Genomic DNA, 24,027 nt, shown 5'->3' with positions numbered 1-24,027 from the left:
CAGAAGAAGGATGGTAAGGATTAGCATCTGGGCCTGAGTAGTTAATATTGTAACCTTGCTAATTCCATAGCTCGCTGACCTTTTTGTTCCTGAGCAAAACACTAATCGCTTCCCAGAGATCCTCTGGCATTTGTCTCATGGGAAATCGCCCTGGAGACGAGGAAATTAAAGACTGGCCACTCTCCTCTCATCCTGAAATGCTGGCCTCTGTCAAAAGAGATGTCCAGAAATCATTCATGTAACTTGCTTACTGCCACAATTTAAAAATAAAAAATAAAAAAAAGCAGCAGCTGTTTTCTTTTAAAAGCATCAGTGGTGATGGGAGCAGACCAAATTACAGGCCCCGAGGACTGCTCTCTGCCTGCAACACTTGCTGCTAGAAATACCACTGGTATGAAGGAAACTCCCACCAACCATTTTATTCAGTGGTGGCAGCTAGGGACCCTGCTTGCCTTTTGTACCAGACATTTATATTTCATTAGTTTATACGCTGTAACCAGCTGGGAGCTTGTTCTCTGCTGTCTGATTTAGAGGCTCACAGGCAGAAGGGATGGGATTTACAGGTACATGGTAGAAAACCAATTGCCCTTGATCTTAGCACACTGGGAACTGCAGCTACTTCCGACAGCAAGAGCAACAAATCTGTCAAGCCTCCCACCAGCAGCACAAGACTCCTGCAGTCAGCTTCTACTCCGTGCACTGCTGCTGCCTGCACATTTCCAGCAGAAAGCCTCAGCCTCTCTTGCAGCTGCCCAAAGCACCAGCTGCTGCCAGTCAGCTCCATCTGCCACCTCCAGAGCGGCTATATGTGGGGTCACACAAAGAGAAGAGGATGCTGATGCATTGCTCCTGGCTGAGGTGGGAGCCTGCTGGTGGCTTTCCTGCACCTGGGGGCCATAGCAGCTGGTCCTGTTCTGAGCCTGCCCAGCAGTGCATTCACGTTGTGGCCCTCTCAGCCGGTCCACCTTTCCCATTTGGAACACATAGAATGATCTAATCGTTTGAGTTGGACCATAGGTCCAACTTTAAGGGCCATAGAGTCCAACATCCCTGCAGTGAACAGGGACACCTACAGCTTGATCAGATTTTCCTGTTTGTGTACTCATACTGAGCAAAAAAAGAAAGCACTCATTTCTAACAAAGCATTCCGGTGCATGAGAAGACAGCAGATATCAGTGAACAAACCAATGGATAACCAAGGGAAGCACTCTGCTCCCAGCCCAATACCAGGTGTCCCGTGTCCTTCTGATGTTTGGAAGCTGGAAGATTCAGTTCATGCCACTGTCAGAATCCACCTGACAAAGCTGAGGAGGAGCAAAGCATCAAATATCATCAGGTGGCATCTCGTCAGCTGCCAGAAAATTAGTTCTGTCTGTGTGCTGCCTCCCCTCATGGAAATGGCTGGGGCCTGGGGACACCACTGGGAGATCTGTCCTTACTTCAGGGACTCGAGCACTCTGCTCTTTAAGCATTTGGCTGAAGCTGGTGATATATGAGGAGGAGGAGGGAGTGTTTGCCCACAGGTACGGTGCCTCTGCTGATGCATTTGCTAGCCCAGAATTGCCAGTTTGAAGCCTGCATAGAACAGGCCAGGTCTTTGTCTGTCATAAGCATTTTTTCAGAGACTTTACTGATATTTATCCCAACAGAGTGGCGAGGTGCAGGTTGTCTATACACGTGCATTTGATGCATTTTTTAACAGCATGTTCTATACCTTCACAAAAGGTATAGAACAGATTATGCTAAGTTTTGTTTGCCTGGAAGCGTGTGACTCAATAGCATAGGCTATAAGCCCAGTGCCTTCAGAGAGCGGGTAGCAAAGGCTGCTCAGACACTGCAGTGAAAAGTCCTGTTTTCCAGCTGTTGTGCTCACATCCATTGAAATGGCTCCAAATACACAGGGAATTAAAAAAAAAAAACAAAAAAAACCAACATGCAGGCCAAAGACAGTCTGACCCTGACATAAAATGCCATCAGTGCAATGCTATAAAAACACTCTGTCACAGCAGTGCTGTAAAAGTCTCCTCAATCACAGAATGAGCATGCTTGTTCCTTAAAACCTTGTGTGACAGGCAGGGATGAAAATCCTGCATGCCCTTGTCCTTCTCTCACCAAGGAAGCTTGGGCAAGGCTTTTCACTGACCTGCTGACAGTACTTGCTGCCTCCTTCCAGGGGCTGCGGAACCTGTGCCTTGTCAAAGCCCTTATCACCACTTATAGCCCTGACATCATGATCAGACCATCAGAAACACTGACATTGCCCTACAACACAGCATAATGACCCTGGAAGAAAAGGAGAATGAAAGGATGCAACAGGATGGAGCAATGCTTCCAGTGAAACCTGTGTGATTTAGGTACACGCTTTGGTGTGTCTTTAGGTCCTTAAATCCCCTAAGTACCACTGAAACATCCTTTCATGACTAAAAATGGAGTTTGCTGTTTACCGAGGGGGGTATGATTAAAATACTCATAATCTAAGTACTGTTTGAGAGGCTGCACCCTGCGTGTACTGCCACAAAGTCAAACTCACAGCCATTCCTGCAATTTTAAGCACAGAGGAATAATTGCCCACATCTGGGCATGACAGGGCTGGCCAAATCCAAATTAAACAGATTCAATTTGTTGGAAACCCTGTTTGAAAAATCATATGTATGTTCTCTGTCCAGCCATCTTCCATGGCTCTATGTGTTTTCACTACTCTAGAAGCCTATTTTTATTTAGACTAAAAATAATAAAGGCTTTTCTCCAATCCTCTGGGTGCCCTAATTGAATTATGTCTGCATTAGGAAACCCTAGCAGTGCTAAAATCAGGCAGCCAACTACCCAGAGTTTCTAGGAGGCACGTCTAGGAGGCACGGTGTCTGCCTCCTCCAGAAACTCTATCCAGAGGTGCCTTGTGCAAGAAGTTTAGTCCAGGAGTGTTACCAAATGAGGTTAGTTGCAATTATGGAGTGGAGAAAGCACATTCCATGTCTCTGAGCCATCGCACAGTTCCTCTCCTTTACAAAGAGATTTCTCTAACAAGGACTTTGGTCCAGTGTTTGCATAGTCCGTTGCGGATAGGAGAGGATGGGGCACTGGCTTTGGGCCACAGCTCTTATTACTACCACAGTTGATTCAGAGGAAACAGCCCAAGGATGGCTGAAAATGCCAAAGAATGGTCTGGCTGCCACCAAGCCTACATCTTATAGCGTTGAATGGCTGTGCTTGTTAAATATTGCTGCATTTCCAGCTGGTTGCAATGGGCTCTACGCTTTTCAGTATAGCTAAAATAATCCGCAGAAGCATCCCTAAGCCTGACCTTCTCAAAGGTTTGCTGTCACTGAGGGAGAGAGAGAAAAAAAGCTAATTCTTTTCTACAGATGTTCTCAGCAGTACTGTGATTTCAGCAAAACCACAGAGATTCAAGTGCCTCTCTTAGCTAAGGAAGCAAGCACAGTCAAATGCCTTCCCCAGACCTTCCTCCCAGCTAACAGTGCAGCCAGTGTCACTGAAGAAAAAAAATAAGCAAACAGTGGGGATTTTTATTTACTTATTTATTTTTTTTGCTGTGATTTCTGTGGTTAAAGCTGCGGCTAAAAGCAGCAGTAGCAGGTTACAGCAGAAACTGAATACGCTACTGTGAAGAGGTTTGGCTCAGTGAACTGGGCAGTCTGAAAGAGAAATTGGTTTGCAAACTTCAGAAATGGATTTAAACAAAACAAGATTATCTCTTTCAATGGAGACGTGCTTTTTTTCTCACCAGCTGGATGCAGTATAAGGTAAGCACCCTGGAGCTAATGGAGCAGAGGAACTCAAACAAAGTGTTTCACTTAACCTCTCAGTTATGTCCTCTCCCTCAACAGCTCAGTTTAGCAGTCCTCTGCTCCCATAGAGGCTTTTCCCACATATGAGACAGGAGTGTAAATCCACCCCCATCCTCACAGCCTCTGAGCTGGAAGCACCAGCCTCATGTTGCTTTCTACAGATGCCCACTGCTGATGTGGGAAAGCTTCTTGCTGCCCTTCAAAGCAGCTGTAACTGAGCAGTAAAATCATCACTGAGAGGGAACCATGATTATATATTATCTAGAAGTATGGTTGGCCGAGAATATAAACTCTTGCTCCACGCAAAGAAAAGATTAGGAACGGGGGAAAAAATGTAATAAAGTGGAGTTATTCTGCCAGTTAATCCTCATCCACACTGCAGTGCAATATATATGGTTTTACTGCCCTCTCAGCTTTATTTCCCCTGATAGTTGGTCTGTGGCCAGCCAAACTACTCCTGTGGAGCCCAAGGGAGGTTAATGGTGCTAAACCAGCCAACCATGCAGTCAAGGCAAGACCTGACTTTCCAGGACCTCCTCTCAAGATTTCCGAAGCTTGACAAAGTAGGCATGGCTCCATGAGTCTCATGAACCACTGATTGACTACCCAAAAATTTATAGTTGTGTGGTTGCTACAGCTATAGCTATAGCTAAAGGAGAGAGATACTTTTCTGTTTCATATTTTCCAATGAAAGCTTAATTGGAGCATGCAGTAGCCAAGAAAAGAAAATCATTTTCAGCTGAAGTCTCTCAAATTTATTCTGCAATCCATCAGGACAAGTGCACTTTAGTGAGAAGCCTAATCCTAAATCCTACTCTTTGTGACCAAGACTAGAAATGACAATGAATGACACAATGCAAAATCTCTTTGTTTTGGTTACAGTATCCCCAGTATCCCTGAGTTCAATGAAGCCAGGTCTGCGGCTTCATGTTGACATCTGAGATTATCAAGGAACAGGGTTCAATGAATAGCTGCATTAAACCACTTCATGTGCCTCATTAATGTGTTAAATAATGGCTGAATAAAGAAGGAATGTGTAATAGCCGAGTGAAATATTAGACCATACAGAAACACAGTGCTAAAAGCATCAGTTTTTCCTACAAAGAAAAGTGGTGATATTTCTATACAGACTCAGCCAAAAAGACTTTCCGCCCACTCCAGCTTTTGAAACAATTAATCTCATGGAAACCAGAGAGGGAAATCCTGCTGTGGAACCAAATGCTTTAAAAACAGTACTTTGGTGAAAGGTCCAGTGGCATTGAAAGCAAATGCACCTGACTTTCTGGGCTGCACTCAGACAAAGCTCCTGTTAGCTTCAGTGACAGATGTGAATACATATACTCTCCAGTATCTCACCTTTCTTTCCAATTTTAAATTACATTAAGTGTAAAATAAAGGGGGAAAACCTTTCCTTACCTAGAGTCAGAAATCTGTTTTTCTTCTTATCAAAAAAGCCCTTCCAACCACATACCCTCAAGCATATTGGCTGCAAAATCAATCAGCAGTCTTTTACCTAAGAACCCCATTTAGCACAAGCATTTCCCTGGGTCTAAACCTTCTCTGGAGGCAGAAGATGTCATTTCTGATGGCATGGGATTTGGTACCAAATCAGCATCTGCATTACCCCAGGAACTCTACTTTCACCTGGGCAGAGCAATGCCAGAAAGATAACTCCTAGACAAAAATGAACCTTACAGCTACCAAGATGGATGCGATTTGGGAAAACTGTAAGCAAGTTGAAATGAATTACTGTTGCTGGAAATGCTGATCTAATTTAACAATAGGTGGTGTACCTGCCTCACAAAAACATGCACACAAAGTCTGGTATTGTGAGGACAAATGTAGAAATGAAGGCTGGAAATCACCATCACCTAAAGCACTGTAAGGAAGTCATGGAAAGCAGCTTTTTTCTTGCAGACAAGAGGTGGTAATTTCATTCTCTCTCACAGTGAAAACACTGGTTCCTGAATTTAAATTCTCTTAGAATAAGACAAAATGCCCTCTGGGTTGTTTCTTATCCTTGGAATTAACTGAGGCCATGAATTTTGAGACTCTCTCAAACAGACAGCATCTCATTTTCTAACACTTTTCAAAAAGCCTAATAAAGATGAAATGAGCAGCATTTTTATTACCTGTTTTAACACAGAAGCCAGGAGTGGAAATATTGGGGGATGCCACTGATTCAGTAGACAGATGCTGTGGTGTCTCTGCATTAAAACCTTAAGGATGAAGCTGTGGGTATAGTTTATCTAAAATGTAGATAGAGCTGTGTAGGGGACTGAGGTGAGAGAAGGAAATGATGGAGAGCAGTGGTTCCCAGTTTATGGCATTGCATGTGCCCTCTGTAAAACCAAAAGGGATGCAGCCATGAGCTCAGAGCTCTGCTCGCACATTCAGCAGAACTTCCCAAAGTCAGAGGGGAAGGCTCAGTGACCCAGGGGCGTTAGCAGCTCCCCACACCCTCCTGCTTTGGAAAGGGGGTACTCAGTGCTTCCTGGCAAGCTCCAAGAGAGTTTCAGTGATAGGACTATATAAAGGCTTGGTCAGAAGGGCCATGTTGCCAGACAAGTTAATGCCACGGGAACACAATGCTTTCATGGCTCCTCATGGCAAAAAGGACACAGTTAAGTGCACAATGAATCTTGTAGGCTTTGTAAAAGCTCCATAAACACTTTCAAGTGCTGATGAGGTGGGAACATGGAGCTCTGTGCCCTACCAGTAGCTGCAGTTTCTTTTCCACTTCACTCTTTAATCAATTACACATTTGCTACCATTTAAGTGCTCTGTTGCACATTTGGCTGCTGTAACATGGACTTCTAATCCACACTACTGTCTTCCTAATACAGAAGCCATGACCCCACAACAGGAGGAAGACAGATGGCTTTAGAAGTCCACTCTGAAGAACACCCAGTGCAGTGACAGAGGATTCCTTCAAAAGGAAACCCACGAGGAAACCCTTATGCTTGCAGGCTGCCATCAGAATTGGAAACAGCCTAGTCCTGCCTTGTACTGAACACCCATCTAATGTGAGTATCATGGACCTGGAGAGTTCATCTGGCTGTTAGACTGACCTGCTATAGAATCCCAGAGGTGAGCAGTCCTTCCACAGCACAGTGTGTGAACTGGAACAGCCAGGCTGGCGGTGCTCAACCTCCAGCAGGTTGTCAGGTTTTGATCTGAAAGAAAAAGAGAAAAAAAAGTTAGAATTGCAGAATCATCAAAGACCACCAAAATCATCCAGCCCAATCATCAACCCATCACCACCATTCCCAGAGCTGTAGGATTCCGTGACATCCAGACTCAGGCTGAATGTGTGCAGGCACAGACGGGTGATGGAAACACTGATCTGCATGTCTCTGAGGGCAATGGAAAACATTCAGCCTGCTTCTACACTCTCCTTGTGTACAGATTTATTTTATTTATTGAGGGTCTCTCACAGTTCAGGAGTACACAGAAGAGTTAATTTAATTTACTATGAAGTGCCACACAGTGGTATGAAGTGTGTCATACACAGACAGAATTAAAAGGTTTCCCTGAATTGAAAAGCTGAGTTATTTTCAATTGCATTCAGAAGGGTCAGAAAACAGAAGAATTGGAGGAAAATCTTTTTCCATGGGATGAAAGGAGATGGAAGTTAATGATCTCTCATGATTAACTTACAGCCTCTTAGGCATTAATGTTAAAGCAGCTAGGCTCCTGCTGACTTATCTCCTCTAAGACACCTTTAACAACTAATCCATTTCTTTCTGTTCGGTTTAAGTACAGGAACTTGAACACCTCAGTGTAAGTTCACTTGAGGTTCACTTCCAGAGTAAAGGGGAAACCTGTCACTTTGCTTCAACTGTTAGTGCAGCGAAGCATGAGTATATGAACATAGTTTGGGTATTCATCATTTTAGCAGGTTTGCTCTGGTGCCCAAAATTTGGACCAAACCACAGCCCCCAGTGGTTTTGTTCTCCATGGTAGCCCACAGGTGTTCTGCAGTAGAAATCAAAATGTTGCAGAACGTGGCAATTTCCAGAAATCATAGCATCCTTTTTGAGGAGCACTTCTCCTTGAGAGCAGGAGGGTTTTGCAGACATGCACCAAGCTTTCTCCCCATGCTGGAGATGCTCTAATCTTCAAACCACACCTTCCCAAGGACGCCCACTGCAGCAGGAGGCCAATGCAGGTCCATCTCAAGCCATAAGTCACAGAATCATAGAATCACAAAATCATTTGTGTTGGAAGGAAGCTTTGAAGGCCATCTGGTCCAACTCCTCTGCATTGAACAGGTATGCCTGCAGCTCCATCAGGTGCTCAGAGCCCGTCCAGCCTGACCAGGGTATTCACATCCAGACCTGTTCAGCATGCTGCTGACTGACACAGGGAATAATGCCATTTCTAGTACAAAGACAACCTCTATTTGCAGAGAGGTTGTGCCGCTCTTTAAAGTGCAGCCAGGAGCAGAAAGTGCTCTTGCATCCTGCCGAGGGATGCTTTTTGCAGGGACTGAGCCCTGGCAGCTTCCCCAACAGCACGCTGAGCTGCCAAGCTTACTCAGAGCCATGAAGGCAGTACACACACCCCAAAGCAGCCCTGCATGTGTCTGCAAGTTTGTCCAATCATATCCTTGACCCCTGTGGGCATCCTAACTCCAGCCCCCAGAAAGCACTGCAGACAAACCCTCTCTTCATTGTGTTTAATAGAAGGCATATATATGAAAGCCTTAATAAAGAAGAGCACACTTCCCTCTTTGTGCATAGGGAGCATCAACTGGAAAGCAGCCAAGCAATTACCGAGCCCAAGAAGCAAGCAAGAATCAAATTTGTTACCAAGAAGACTTACAAACCAAACCTGAAAGGGATTATAAAACCCCATCCAAACAGACATAGCACTGCTCCAGCAAAGCACCCAGCTCTCAGGAGGGGAGTGGAACCCCAGCAGTGTGGGGCAGCCATGCAGCCACCTGCCTATGGGCGCCATGGCTGTACCAAACCCCACTGTCTGCCCCATGCCAGCCAGCCAGTCCCAGCCCACCAGGAGATACCTGGCTGCAGTAAATCAGCAGCAGGGGACATTCCCCCAGAGGTCATTTTTCTGCTGATCACAAGCCTGATGATTGCTGGCTACGTTACATGAATGGCTTTCGCTCGTGTAGGGCAGCTGCAGTTGACTTATGGCCTGGCTGGATGTTTGCACAGCCTTTCTCAAGTGTATCTGCTATGCAAACTGACCCTACACATTCCATTGGTATTTTGTTTTTTGGCTGTTTTCCCCCTTCTCTGGGCTCATGACAAGGAGTTCGCTAACAATGGGCTATGGCACAGCCTAGAGCTGGGACTGACCGTGTCAAATGACAAGACATTTTTGTTATAACCCGTATAAATAGGGGAAAGTCATGACTTTGAAATAGAAAAGGCTTTTTTCTCTTGAGAACATGAAATCTTCCAGATCAGTCAGGCCTTGCCCAAGGCAGTGTTCCTAGAAGAAGGACTGTTTTAGCTTCAACCTCCAGCTGCACCCTGAGCATTGGCGGTCTGTGGGTGCAGATGGATGTCAGCTCCTCCAGCCAAGATTTTGGCTGGCCAGATGGGTCAGAGCCCTGCACACATGTGGGTTGGAGTCCAGCCTCTTCCCCATCCAGTGCAAAAGAGTGCCCACATGGGCAGGGCACATCTACCTGGAACAAACTGCCTGGCAGCTCAGAGAGCATCAGCATTGTGTTTTTATATTTTTTTGGCTATCGAGCAAGTTGTGATTCCAGCAGGTTACATGCAGCACCATCCATCCAGGGGAAACACAAACAAATAAATCAGTACAGCCTGCGGGGTCATTGGAGTGTGTGCCTGCCTGATGCCAACTGCGGAGGATGCAGCTTGCTCCTCTGACCTCTTGCCCCCATGCCAAGGATCTAACAAGGCAACCAAGGAACTACGTGAGATGGGGTTTAATTACAATAAAATACACCAAGCACATCACACGTATTGATTTGTAACTCTCACCAGAGATTGTTTTCATAAAGTAATTGCAGATGCTTGCTCTTGTTGCTTGCAAGTCAAATCTCAGTCTGTCTCTCTTAACAGCCTCTGCATCACGGATCTCACGAGAGGTTTGGGCACTTTAAAAGGATCAGCAATTATCTGTGGTGCTTGCTTTGCATTTACTTTCCTTGCATATTCGTGCCAGCAATATTTTAGCAAGCACATAACAGGAGGAAGCAGAGACTGACAATGGGGGATACAGCTGAAGTGAAGCAGATGTCTTTTAAATTCAGAGCACACAGAGCACAGAAGCAGTGAGTAATCGAACACAAACCAGAAGTGAAACCAGAAAAGCTGAATTTTATACTTAGAACTGAACGCTACAGGAAAAAAAAAAAAACCCAAAAAGTGGTGGTGCAAAAAAAAGCCTTATTTTAAAAACTCTTTGCTTCTTTGAATACCCCATTGCATTGCCAAGTAGCACAGATAAAGAATTCCAATAAACTCAGTTTTGTGTTGACCATGTCCCTCACATTATTGCTTTTTGGCACGACATGTAGGACACCTCCAGGCCAAAACACAAGTGATGCCGAAAGAACAACTGTTCCTTCCCTCCAGGAATGCGAGCTTTCTGATTGTTACATAAACACATTTGGATCTATTTTTTTGGGAGATTCACCACAATAGCAATTATACCATTACCCATGAGTCAGAGAACATTTTGCTGACATTTTAAAACATATAACTTAAGGTCAGAACCTCCTAAATTTCACAAACAAGTAGAGCTGATGGGAAACAGCCTTATTCACTCCAGTGGGATTGCTCTAATGAGCAAGGGTTTGTAAGATGTGATCTTAGATTGTGAACTGTATGGAGCTGCTTTGTTTTAATTGCAAGGCACTGGGCACATCCAGGCAGGAGCAAAACATGAGGATAAAAGAGCTCTGGAGAAACTGCAGATAATTATAAAATGAGAAAGAACCAAGGGTGGAGGGTTTTTTTCTTTCTGCTGGTTAATCTAGGAAACCTATTCAACTGAGGCAGAAACCAGTGGTCATTAGCAAAGTGACACGCAAGCAGTAAAAAAAACTCCAGTCTGGGCTCTTACCGTAATCACAGACCTGAAAGATGGACTTTCAGCTTCTTTTGGGACAGCTCGCTTCTAAAAGCAGACCCAAAACGTAACCCACACACCAGAGGCTATCTTTGGTGCAGAAGCCCTTCTGGATAAACCAATGCAAGGAGGTTTTTGGCAGCACAGGAGCTGCTCATAGCCCTGCTTTAGCTGTTGCATGGCCACAAACAGAGGCAGGCCGGGAGGCTGCTCCAACTCAGCTGCTGCATTGTGCTGCAGTTCAGCAGAAACTTTGGATCCATGCAGCCCAGACATCAGCCTCCTCTCCCACACTTTGCTCACATCTGGATTTCAGATAAAGCTAAAATACTCTGGAATTAAACTCATAGAATCATAGAAACCTTTGAGTTGGAAAGAACCCTTAAAGTCCACCTGGTCCAACCCCCCCTGCAATGAACAGGGACACCCACAGTTCCATCAGGTGCTCAGAGCCCGTCCTGCCTGACCTGGGCTGTCTGCAAGATGGGATACCACCACCTCTCTGGGCAGCCACTGCCAGTGCCTCACCATCATTATTATATAAACACAATTTAAAACACAGCTTCTCTTTACTGTTCCCAGCGATACGGAGTGGTCACTTTTACCTGGCCTTGATAGAACACTAAAATCTCAGCTGTGAGCTCTCAGTGCTTCATGCCCTGTCCTGGCCGCGTGGCAGAACCACACAGCTGTTACATGGCTCTGCTTTCTGCCTGGCCACGTTTCTATGAAAGCCATTTTGCTGCCAGAACCACAAAGGATGAGGTAAGGAGGAAAAAACTCAAAGGCTGTCAGCGAAACCACTCTCGAATAAGGTGACATAAGCCTCGCGTACAACAGATAAAGCTTAATCTCTGAAAAAGGGACAGCAGAAAGGCTGGTAGGTTTCAAAACGAGCCACAACAGCTGTGTTTGGGTTGGCCAACGCCAGCTCTCCCTTCTGCTGCAGCTGGCTCTGCTCATGTGAACAAGGCAGATTAAAATGCTGCATTCTGCAGACCTAACCCTGGAGCGCCGCAGGCTGGAGGCGGTGAGAACAGAGCTGTGATGCTCTGGTGACAATTCAGTAATAGCTGCATGGTGCTGCCCACACTTCAAAGGGGAGAGAGCATTTGCTGGCTCAAAGCGTGTCTTTTTTTGTTGTTTCAAAAACGCCTTTTGATAGGAAAATGCATGCCCTTGTGTCTTTCTGGTTTGACCGCTGGGCTTAATTGGTCTTATTTTAGAGCATAACAAATCAGCAAGATGTGGTAGAAGTCAGAATAGATCGAGCTAAAAAGCTTTCTGTAACTTGCTGCCACAGAAAGAGGCACTGCCTGCTTTCCACAGTAATAGCTATACCACCAACATGAAGAGTAGCTTAAAATAATTAACAGTACTAAAAAGGGAAAGGGTGTGTGCAGGAGTGTATCTGTCTCCACTCCACCCATTGCGATGGGAAAAAACTCAACTGGGTGGACCTGCATTCCAGCAGCAGCTCAGGATGCTGGCACTTCATATTCCTGTGCCTGCAGATACACTTTTCTTACCCACAGTCACAAGTGTGGAGGAAAAATAAGAGGCAGCTTGATAAACAAAGCGAGGCACAACAAAGCACTCAAGAGAAAAACGGAAATAATTTGTTCGACAAGACGAAGAACAACACAGTGTGTGTGTTCAGGAGTGCTGCTTTTCATCTTTGTGGTAATTGCATCGTTTATTAGGTGATGCTTCCTGAGATGGCGTTTAGAGTTATTGTGTGAGGATGTCATAACATCCATGTTCATTAGATAACTTTGGGGACCTCGCTGTGGGAGACTGTAAGGAGAAGGAATGAGAGAGAAATTGTCTGAGAGAGATCAGGTGTGCTGCTGGGATACAAAGGGCACAATGCTCGAAACAAATCAAGCTGCAACCTTTTCCTGCAGGTGTAAGAAGCCCGGGGTTTAGGTCTAAGCTGACATCTCACATACTGGTGAGAACTGGGGAAAACTGGGTGCAATCCATTGGCTCCTGCTGCAAAGGAATGAACTGAGAGAGGCTGGGAGATTTGGAACAAGAGAGGGCTTGAAGGAGCCTTGGGAGGCATGCAATGCTGTGAAGCTCTACTTTAGGACACGGAGTAATGGCCTTAATGGCCAGATGAGGTTCAGGTTGGATATTAGGAAAAGTTTCTTCTCAGAAAGAGCAGTGATGCACTGGCACTGCTGCCCAGGGAGTGGTGGAGGCACTGTCTCTGGAGGTGTTCAAGAGCTGTGGAGATGTGGCACTGAGGGATGTGGTCAGTGGGCATGGTGAGGATGGGTTGATGGTTGGATTTGGTGATCTTAGAGGTCTTTTCCAACCATAATGATTCTGTGATTCTTACAGAGGAGTTGCTTGACATTAGTTTCCTTCTCACTGGGGTAAGTGTACCTGGGCCCCTGCTGCTGATGGCAGCCTGGGAACCACAGAGCTGTTAAGGGCAGATAAAAGCCAGAAATGCAGTGATTTCATCCATAACCCTAAGTAGTCTGTCCTTGTGAGCTGGGCTCCGACACAGCTTAAGGTAAAGTGCTGTTCCTTATTAGGGCTTTGTTAGTCCATGTCTGGTCACCATTACCTCTTTGTTTCCTCAAAGAAGTCCTAGAAGGAAAATCAGTGCCATTCTCTTAGCCTTCAGGACCAAGATATTGAATTATTTCTTAAAAGAAAACTGAAGGTTAATTTTTGCTTGGGAAAAAAAAAATCAGCTGTACAGAAAGAAATATTCTAAGTATTCAATTTTGATTTTTGGAGTCAGATCAATTTGATTTCCTCTCCCTCAATAGGATGTTCCTTTGGTATTTGCTATCTTTTCTCTATTTCGGAATGTCAGTCTTGTTAGTGAAAAAGATGTTGAATCTTCTTTGAGTGCAGCCATGAATAAAATTTAGATTTAGTCATTTTCTAAAAATCCCTCATCTTGGCTGCACAAGCACTTGAGGCAATGCTCCTGCAAGTCTGCTCCTGGTTGCTCCCTGTCTCCCGAAAACATCGCTCCATTGGCTGCGGCTCCAACAACGCCAGCTCCCATCCCTTGGCAGATGCAGGACATGCTCCTGCCTCCATGCATGCAACTATGGCCACAGGGTGCAGCTATTCTTGATGGTCATACCTGGTTTATGGATCTGAGGTTTTTATTTGCAGCAGTGATGAAGGAGAAGAAGAAAAATTTGGGTTTTAGCACTTCAGAGTTTGGAGGGACTGCAGTTAGAAAGTCACCTTCTGACTTGTAAAAGGAGCACATTTGATCTGGGAATTGCTCAGACAGAGAAAATCAATATGAACTGGTATAATTTGTTATTTACACAAAGGCGTTCTACATCCAACTGCTAAAGGCTTTACACCTTTTATTAATAGCAATTTTTCAAACAGATTACACTAAGACTAAACCACACACTGCTCTTCTCTTCCTCTTGGCTGATGGTTGGAATTTTAGGTCTAAAGAAGAGGTAAAGCAGCCAAGTGAACATGGTGGATCTTGGTGGATCTCTACAAGAATGAGGTCTCATGTGGGCACTGCTGACAATAATTGCATGTTCATCAAGAGGTGCAAATCCTGAGCTTAGATCTCCCAATGTTCTTCTCTTGCAGCTCACCATGGGACAGAGAACAGATGGGTCAGGTCACAAATCCATGGGAACGTGCTTCCAACAGAGCCTTTGTGGATGCCTGGCTGAGAGAAATCCTCCTCTCCAGTGCAGGAACATTTCTCCTGGTATGCAGCTCCAAGTGCAGGACCAAAGCAGGGAGTGAGTCACAGGTGTCTGTCTGTACATGCTTCATGGCAGAGCTGCAAGGCAAAAGGTAGTTGGAAAAAGTTCAGACACAAGAGAGGTCTGTGAGAGGTCTGAGCTGTCAGAATATTCAGCCAGGGCATGTTTCTTTGTCAGCATGAACTTGGGATGCGTTGGTACCACCCTAATGGAGCCGAGCATCTCCAGATTGGGCTCCATCCAAAGGATGATGGTGTAGTGGACATGGCATTGATGAGTTGGTGGTTGAACTGATGATCGTAAAGATCTTTTCCAGCCTTTATGGTTGTATGATTCTGTATCCTGTCCCAAAGAGCTGCACTGGGCAGAGCAAGAGAAAATATCAAGATGTGTTCTGCAGCAGCATTTTAAAGCTGAAGGCAAACAGCATAACCATCCAGTTTGCTCACACAGAGAGAAGAAATTGCTCTTTGATTTCTGCACGCTGGGCTTTTTTCTGCATTGCTGCTAAGCTGTTTGTTGTTTTATTTTTTTAAACTTCAGCAACTGACAAAATCCATATTTAGAGAAAAGACAGCAAATTCATTTTACAAGATGAATGCAAATGAAAGCAGTTGTCCAAACTGTCTCTGTGTTAATGCACTGTGCCACCGTCAACGTCTGATCAATGCTTCCTGCTTGGAGTAATGCCTTCTATCCCATTGCTGTGCTGCCCCACATCCAACACGCAGAGCAAGAGCACCCCGATGGTGCAGCCATGTGCTGCCTGTCCTTTCCCTGCAGTACAGAGCTGTGCCTTTCTGAGACTGCTGGTGTCATTTGGTCTGAGATCTTTTGGTTTCCTTTGGTTTGCAGAACTGCACAGCAGATCTGAAGCCTCTCACAGCAACACTTTCATAATAGAAATGAGACTGGTTGTGACAGTTCCCATTATGAAAGAGCAGATGAATTCTTATCTCCTTTTGTCAAAATTAAACACTTCTGCTTGGCCCAAAGAGATAATTCCTCCATTTGAAATGCAGATCTGATATTTTGCTATTCAATTAAATTTCTCTGCCTTCTTAGATAGACTGCAATTGTTACTCAATTTCCTAACTGTGGCACTGTGAGGGAGGGAGGGCTTTGCTCACTGATCTTCTCCCTGAGGCTGCATTTTGGATCTGCAAGAATCGTCCTAGAAGAGTATTTTGTCATGCAGCTCCTCGTCATTGCTGTGCCTCCTCTCCTGTAAATACAGTCCCCTAAGTGGAGATCTTTGATTTAAGGCGACTTTTGGTGTAGGTCTCTTGTAACGTAGGAGTAGATGGGCTACGATCTATGACACAGAAACATGGGACAAAGAGGGAGCGAGGCTGCGGCCAAGGTCTTGCAATGATGAGAGTGTAATTTTTCATAGAAGAGCTCAACAGATTACTGGTATAGGGGGAGCCAAGCCTGAATTCAAGAACTAATCTCCAGGGCCCCAAAAGGTTTTTGGCCACAGGGTCAGAGCACGTATCTCCATCCCACAGCCTCACTCCCTCTTTGTTTCTGTGTCACAGACTGTAGCCCCATCTACTCCTATGTTATGAATGATCCATGCCAAAAGTCACCTTAAATCAAAGCTTTCCACTTTAGCATGGTGCTTCTGCTAAATCGTTTTCATTATTCTGCAAACTGCCTTCTGTTCCTTTGTCATGCTTGTTTCCATAGTTCCCTGTTGCTCACCTCCATCCTGCAGAAGTGATTGTGGCTGTGCAGCCTGATCCTGCTTCTTTTCAGCAGCCTCGGGTTCTGCTTCCTTTCCGCAATCTTGGAAGATAAAGATGGATTCAGGCTTTGGTGATAAAGGAGGCAGCACTTTAGCTTTCACAGTGGCATGTTTAGCATCATCATCTGCATCATCACCATCATCTTCTAAACATATCACATATCCCTTATTTGTACCCAAGTAGCCACCACCATGAGGACCATGACCATATTCTAGCTGCACATCATGTATTTGAGGTGTGGGAGGAAGGCCATCACTGATTGGCTGCAGTATTTCTTTCTCTTCTTTCCTTGAAAAACTAGAGCCTCTGGCTTCATTCTGTTGTGGTGATTCCTCTTTTGTACCACTTAGTTGTGCAGAAGTGACTCCATTACCTAAAACATGAGACTTCTGTGGAGGTAACCATGGCGGTGGTTTTGGTGGAATATGAGATGCAGACCTTGCTGGACTGTCTGATGCTGGGCATTTCTTGATTGTCCCTTGATGATCATTTTCAGAAGAATGAGTTTCTTGGGGGATAAAGATGGATTCAGGCTTTGGTGGTAAAGGATGTAGGACAAAGAAAGCAAAGACATTATGAGCAAGAGACCTTGCAAATGAGTAAACAAGCTTGGCAGCTACTTGAGCCAGATGTAAACATGCACAAGGTGCCAAGGGGTTGTTATGGGGGTATAAAAGGTTGTGAGTATGTACAATAAAGGGCCTTCATCCTGCACGAGCCATGGAGAAGTGCCTCAAGTGCCACCAGCCACCTCAAGGAGAAAGGAAATTTCCACTCTTCTTTGGGGGACAGGAGATGAGCTGCTTCCCACCAGCAGCTTCCATATGTAGCAGCCCATGTAGCATCACCTGACCTTATAATGCACAATTGTTAAGTGGTTTTGAGCAGCTAAGAAGATCAAGAATGCTAAAGCTTGAAGTAGTGCAGAGCTACAGAGAGAGACTCCAAACCAGAGATGCAGCAGGAACAAGGGATTAGTTAGAAAATCAAGACAGAAAAGAGTGATTTGGAAACTTTATCCCTTCCCATAACCACTGATTCAGTGAAGTGTTTTTTCTGCACTGCAGCAATAGCCAGCAGCGTACACAGAATAAGGATTGAAATATTTTGAAGTGCTGTCACAGTGTGAATGATTTTCTTTAGAGCATAAAATCAGACTGCAAAGTTATTTTCTGTGTGTGGCGACACAAGAAGAATATGAATGTGATCAAATCTGGCCCCGGGCATACAGGAGAGCAGAACTGGCCTCAGCCACATTATCTTTTTTTATTCAGAGTCCTAAGAAATATAAAATCCAAAAGAAATTCTGAATCTGGCTGGATGTCTCCTAAGAGGAACAGGATTGCTGCATAGCTGAAACAGCGTGACTTTGATTATTTGAAAATGCATGATTTAATCATTTCATTATGCATACCTTTTCACAGCAGGCACCGCAGCCTAAAACAGACAGAGACAAGCATTAGATAAAACAACATGCTTTCTAGCTAAAGAGATTGGAATCAAAGAGTTTAATCTTGCAAGGCACTGCTATCTGCGTGCCTTTAGACTTGGCTGCAAACAGCAGGTGAGCAGCATAGCGTGAATTGAGCCTCTGCTCAGAGTGCCATCCTGCAGGATGGCTTTGCTTCCTGCCTTCCGCAGGGCACCTGTCCATGTCTCATCTCCCTGCACACAGCCATTGTGGGCAGAGTGCTGGCAGTGTCCTCTGCTGGAAAGTGGGAACAACCAGAGCCAATGCTCTGCCCTATCCCACAAGCAAAGTCTGCCCTGTGCAATGAGATGCATGCTGCACAGCAACGCAACCTGGACATGCTTGTAAGTCGGGCTTGTTTGGCAGAGGAGCACAGTGTCCCAGAGAGTCCACTTCGATTGCAGAGCAGAGCCTGCACTCACATTGCAGCTCTCCCATTCTCCACTGGTTTTGCCAACAGCCAAACGATGGTGACGGGTTGATGGGTGGACTAGATGATCCTAGCGGTCTTTCTAATCTTAATGACTCTATGATTCTAAACTAGAATGCCTCCAATTTCTAATGAAAGTAAAGGAACAGAAATGACGATCTCACAGGAAGAAGTCCCCAGCTGTGAGCTTATGAAATAGTCTCACAGTGCTGGAAATAGAAAGTTCAGTACATGACTTTTAGGATCGAGAAAGCCAGTCAGGTCTTCCCAAAACCTTCCCTGTAGAGGACAGCTGGAATATCCCCACCAAAAGGTCCACATTAATGTGCTTCAGCGAAGCCTGCAGAACTTCCCTGGGAAAGACCAAAGTCTGCAAGCTCCTTGCCTATACCAAGACCAGGACGGGAGAGGTGGCAGTAACACCACCATCCCCCTCCCCACTAGAGAGAAGGCTGAGAGCACCAATCAGCCTCCTACAGACTGAAACTGGCTTCACCCAGCGACCCAAGGAGGCAAAGCTCAGTTCCTGATCCTAAATCGTGGGTTCAGGGCCAATTAAAAGGTGCTCAAAGGGCAGCAAAGCATCAGAGAGTGCTTTGATCTCACAGCTATCAGCCAGATGTGTAATAGCTGCTCAGGTATCAGTAACAGTCTGTGCACATCAGACAGACAGGTTTCTTCCTGGGTTTGCTAACAGAAGCAGCAGTTGCTCACAAATCACAGGGAACAGAAATAATCCCTGCCTTTTTAAACATCAAAACTTGTAAAGCTTCACAGCTGTACAATTCTGAAATTGAATTGAATGACTTGACTTGCCAAAACCCGAGATCAGAGTTCTAGGTCTTTCATGCCACAGCTGAAAGCATCAATAGCACTCAAAGAGCAGCAGAGAGTTGCCTTTCAAACACCAATTGTGGTTTTACAGGCACTATTGGATCTTTCCCTTCAAACGCAGCAGCCTCAATTCAAAATGGGTGTGGGAGTAAAGCAAACTGATTTTTAGCGTGAACATTTTATTATTTAAAGGACTGATTTTTTCTTTCTGAAGTAATAACAAAAGCTAGTTAAGGAATCTGGATTTCAATTAGTTTTTGAATTCACAATAAAAAGCATTTGAGTTCTTTAAGTAGGAGGGCAGCAGAGTATTATCTCTGTGAGCGATGCAGCAAGGATTCAAAAGCAGTATTCCTGCAAACACAGACCTGAGCACACAGGGATCTAGGATAAAAGGCTGTGAGGGATGGTGCTTTAAATTCCCAAAAATTGCTTTCTGCATTGACTGAGAAGAGTCCCAGGTCTGCTGACTTCTGATGCTGTGGGGCCACATTGCTCAATCAGAACATCCCTCTGCTGAGATACAAATCTGCTGCCTTCACATCTTGTCCCATTACCTGAAATATCTGAACAGCTCAACATCAGTTATGCATCTGTCCTTTGAGTCCTGGCACCGTTACTGTCTACCTTCCACAGAAGAGAAAACCAAAGTGTAGTCAATCGAAATGTCAGCATTTATTTTGCTTGTTGGCCATTGCATTATGCACTCAGGTAATTACAAATAAATGCAGCTTCATTAACAGTGGAAGAACTGATTCCAGCAATAAGATCAGACGTATTCTTCTTGCAAACACGAGCATCAGTCAACTCCTTACTCACTGCCCTGTCATCTCTGCCAAGCTGAGCAGGAGAGCTCCACTCAAGGGCACATCTAATGACCTGAAGAGACAACCTATGAGACTCTGACATGAAAGACTAGATTGAAACATACATATACACAATATATACCCAATACTTCTGTAGAAGATAGCATGATAGAATCACCAAGGCTGGAAAAGACCTCTAAGATCATCAGGTCAACCTATCCCCACCATGCCCACTGAGTCTTTCTGGTCCTGAAAACCCTGTATACTTATTCCCAGTGACAAATACATACTCTTCTTGTGTACAACATACCTCCACTGCAGAACACAGAACCAATTCATGTCGTGGTAGAGAGAAGACAAATGAAAGCAAACCAAAACGAGGACGGCGCAATTTTTAAGATCTTCCTCTGCTTATGTTACCAGCACTTTCCAAATGAACGCTATATCTGCGCCTGATGTTCCCTCAAAAGCAATGCTGATAATGCAAAATTTCAGGGCCTACTCAAAATCCACAGATGGGCATAATCTGGTTATGTTGGCACTGAACCAGAAATAGCCCATACCCTGAGCTCTGAGCCTCTGCTTACTGATATTTGGCACTTGTATTCATAACACTCAACATAGGAGCTGCATCTGAGCTTCATGCACCTTTGCAGTGTTTGGAAGGCATGAGCCAAACTTTGCATCTTGAGACTACTTAGTGAATGACTTACAGAGGGAAAAAAAAAAAAGAAAAAAAGAAAAAGCAAACCTACAGCCTATTTCACATTCCCAAGCTTCTTTGAATCTGTACAAACGCTAGGAAGCAGCCAGACAACAGACGCATCAGGAAATTAACTTGTCTCTTCCAAGAGCACGCATTAAAATGAAGAAAGATGAAGAAAGAGATGAAGATCAGGGGACCTGATGCCCTTCAGGGACTGCTGCTGGAAGCTTTGCCTTTAGGTGATAAAGGAGGAGGTGGTTAATCCAGGGCAGACGCAGCAGATAGCATTTCTGTGCTTGTACCACTCTGTACAACATTAGTCCAGACAGGAGTCTATTAACAGTGTCTGATGGAAGCAATTGTATTATTTATTAAACTGACAAGATCAATTGGCTGCTTTGTACCAGGATAAAGAGAACTATTGTACTTTCATGTCCTTTTAAACACAGAGAATAAAGCGCTCCCCAGGGTGCTTTCATGGGCTGCCTTCGATTAAGAGTTCTTAGAACATTTGATATTGTCAGAGATCAGCTCACCAGATTCCCAACTGGATTTGCAGCCCTGACAAAAGGAAAGAAGATGGTAGCAATTATAATTAAAAGTGAGCAGAGAAGGAAGGACCTCACCTGACTTAGAGGAGTGCTGTTACTTACTCTTCCCACAGACTGAGCTCCCAAATCCAAGTTCATTTCTATTCAGGACACGATGCCAACAAGGTGTATGGACACCAAGCTTGACTCACAGAGTATGGAAGGGAGTACATCCAGAGGATGCAACTTTAAATACTACACAGTAGACAATTTCAGTTAAATTTGAGTGGATGAATACGCTAACATACTGGCATATTTGATAAATCAACAGCAGCGCACCCCTGGAGTGAATATTTATGGGTAATTATGGAATTTTCCATGAAATCTGAATGCCCCTTTTACTACATACTCCTAAACAGAGGCGTGCTCTGATGGCATTGAAGCCAGGCGCTGGCTTTGAGGAGGAACAAATTCTTTGTGGGTACCGAAGCCATAGGGTTGTAACCATGTCGTGATAAATCACAATTTTCTGTTTGTCACACTCAAACTGAAGCCACCAAGGGACCTTGGCCAAAGCCAAGAAACTGACAGTAAATCTTTGGAGGACTTCCATCGTTTTAGTCCTAATTTATATGACTGCAACTGAACGGTAAGTTTGCTTTATATTCAAATCCAGGTATTTTGTTTTGTTTTTCATTTGATTTTGCCTGGTCTTTGCTATTAGTACAGAAAATACATCAATTTTATGCTGAAATCTGTACAGCTCAGTGTTCCCCATGTAATTACTGCCCAAAATTTCAGGAATAAAGGCAGATGACCATTGCACGACATTGGCTCCTGTTCAGTTCCTGCTCTTCTATGCCCTCCTGATTCTTTCCTACGCCACACCTGGTGTTCAGCCTTTGCTAGCTCCTGGCTAGTTTCAGTTTTGAAAGTGAACTTCAAAAAATACTCCATTTTTTCCCTCACATTTTACTATTTAAACTGTAATATGCAACCAGCTGCTGCTTTATCTCCACCAAAGTTAGTAAGTCTCACAATTAGTGGTGTGCAGCCATTAGCGTACCAACATAAAACAGCAAAGCCTGTGCCCCACCTTCCGGCTGCTGAGCAGCACTGCACGAAAAACATCATGGTACCCACCCGTATCTAATGTCCAAATTGTTGCAGCTTACCAAAATACTGATCTTTCTTGGCTAAAGAGTTTGAGAACTTTATCCTTTCGTAGTGAAGTTACACTGGGAAAGTGTTCCATCACCACACGAAGGTCACTGGGTTATTCATGGCTGCAAGAGGACAACAAGAGAAACGTTCAGTAGCAGAAAAAGCAAGAAATGACCGGTAGAAACGAAAGGAAGGAATTGCAAGTTAAATAAATAAGTTAAATAAGTTAAAGTTATGGCATTGAAAGGCAACGAGGACATGGTTATGCAAAGCATAGGTGGACACAGAGATTTGGCCATCACCCAACATCAGTCAGCCCATGTTCCAGACCTGCACCTCCCCTGCACTTGAGAACAGAACAGTGGGTGCAGGCAGGCACTTGAGCGCAGCTAACTACAAAAGTTCTCTCGTCCACCTTTAAAGTATCTATCAAGAGATGATTTATTAAGTTTCTTACAAATTGCACCAAGAAAATGAACAGATGAACCTTCAGTTTTAGGTGTAGGCTTGACAGAAATAGTCAAGTTTACAGACAGCAATTCCTCGCATGCAGGAATAGCCAAACGTGCTCACAAGATGTTCTTGATATCATAACCATCCCATTGTCCAAATCTGTAAATACAGAAATATAAACATATTCCAAAGAACCAACTGTGTGAGGGTACAGCATAACTCGCCCTGCTGGGGGTCATTGGGTCTCAGCACAGCAACACGTGTAATTCCATGTAAGTAGGTAGCTCTGGGAAAAACCTATTTGAGAATGGAACAGCGCATGGGGATCATAGGAAACTCCTGCTTATCACAGCTTGTCTCAGGGGTCTCTCCTTTTCTGTACTCTATTGGTACAGACAATTTCAGGAAATCTGTAGGGCTTGCTTTTGAGATACCAAAACAAATATACAGTGTACAAACATTCTAATAGGCAAAACATTGAAGCTTTCAAGTTCCTGTCCAGTGTGGCTGTATTCCAACAGCCACACCCTCGTAATGCAGCTCGAGGTGAGTTTCTCCACTCTAACATCACTCACGACGTTTCTTTCACAGCATCATTCCTCCCCTGCCCAGCTGCAGTCTCAGAGCAGCGGGGGCTTTTTCACCTCTTACACAAGAGCAGTGGTGGCAAATGGAGAACACTTTCATGGAAAAGCACCTCCACTTACAGCAAAGTGCCTGCGTCACAGCGGGAGCTCTTACTTGCTTGGGCATCGGTGTCTTTCTGGGATCAGTGCTTCCTGGTTAAATAAACTTAGTGGATATAATCTTCTAAGCTGTAATTAAAAGAAGACAAGTTTAAGCTAATATTGTAAAGTGATCTAACAGGGACTGTTGCAATATCCTGCTTAATAGGAAGAGATATATCTCTAAAGTATAGTTTTATAAGATCATATTTAAATTACTATTATTCTTATGTGAACAAACAGAATCTAAAGGGTCTACTTACCCCTGCAGTGTCCTAAAAAATCCAATTTTGCGTTGGGTTTTGCTCGTTGCAAAGCCAAACATGCATAGATAAGAAAATAGTCCAAAGTCAAACTTTCTCTTGCAATCTTGATTTGCCTTATTTAACTCCAGGATTCTTATATGACCCCATCTCTTTACCACAGGACTGTTTCTTGCTCATGTCACCACATGTATCTGGCAATATTCAGTGTCCAGTTGTTCATGGGCCACCATCGTGCTTGACCTTTTCCAGTTTACCTCTGAATACAGAGAGCTGAACTTTCTTCGTGTCCCTC

At 44.5% G+C, this 24,027-nt stretch overlaps 1 long non-coding RNA gene across 1 annotated transcript; it reads right to left on the bottom strand.

The window, feature by feature from the left end:
• Positions 1 to 2: 2 nt before the first annotated feature.
• Positions 3 to 23,562, bottom strand: LOC149916441 (uncharacterized). Its single transcript, XR_016470120.1, has 4 exons — positions 23,452 to 23,562; positions 22,303 to 22,413; positions 6,878 to 6,982; positions 3 to 207 (listed from the first exon to the last, which is right to left on the bottom strand). It is a non-coding gene; the product is annotated as an uncharacterized LOC149916441 (long non-coding RNA).
• Positions 23,563 to 24,027: the final 465 nt, after the last annotated feature.

Source organism: Phasianus colchicus, chromosome 11, assembly GCF_987193195.1.
Source record: "Phasianus colchicus chromosome 11, bPhaCol1.hap1.1, whole genome shotgun sequence".
Lineage (NCBI taxonomy): Eukaryota > Metazoa > Chordata > Aves > Galliformes > Phasianidae > Phasianus > Phasianus colchicus.
Note: the sequence above shows the minus strand (reverse complement) of the source record. Positions and strands in the feature narration are given on the sequence as shown.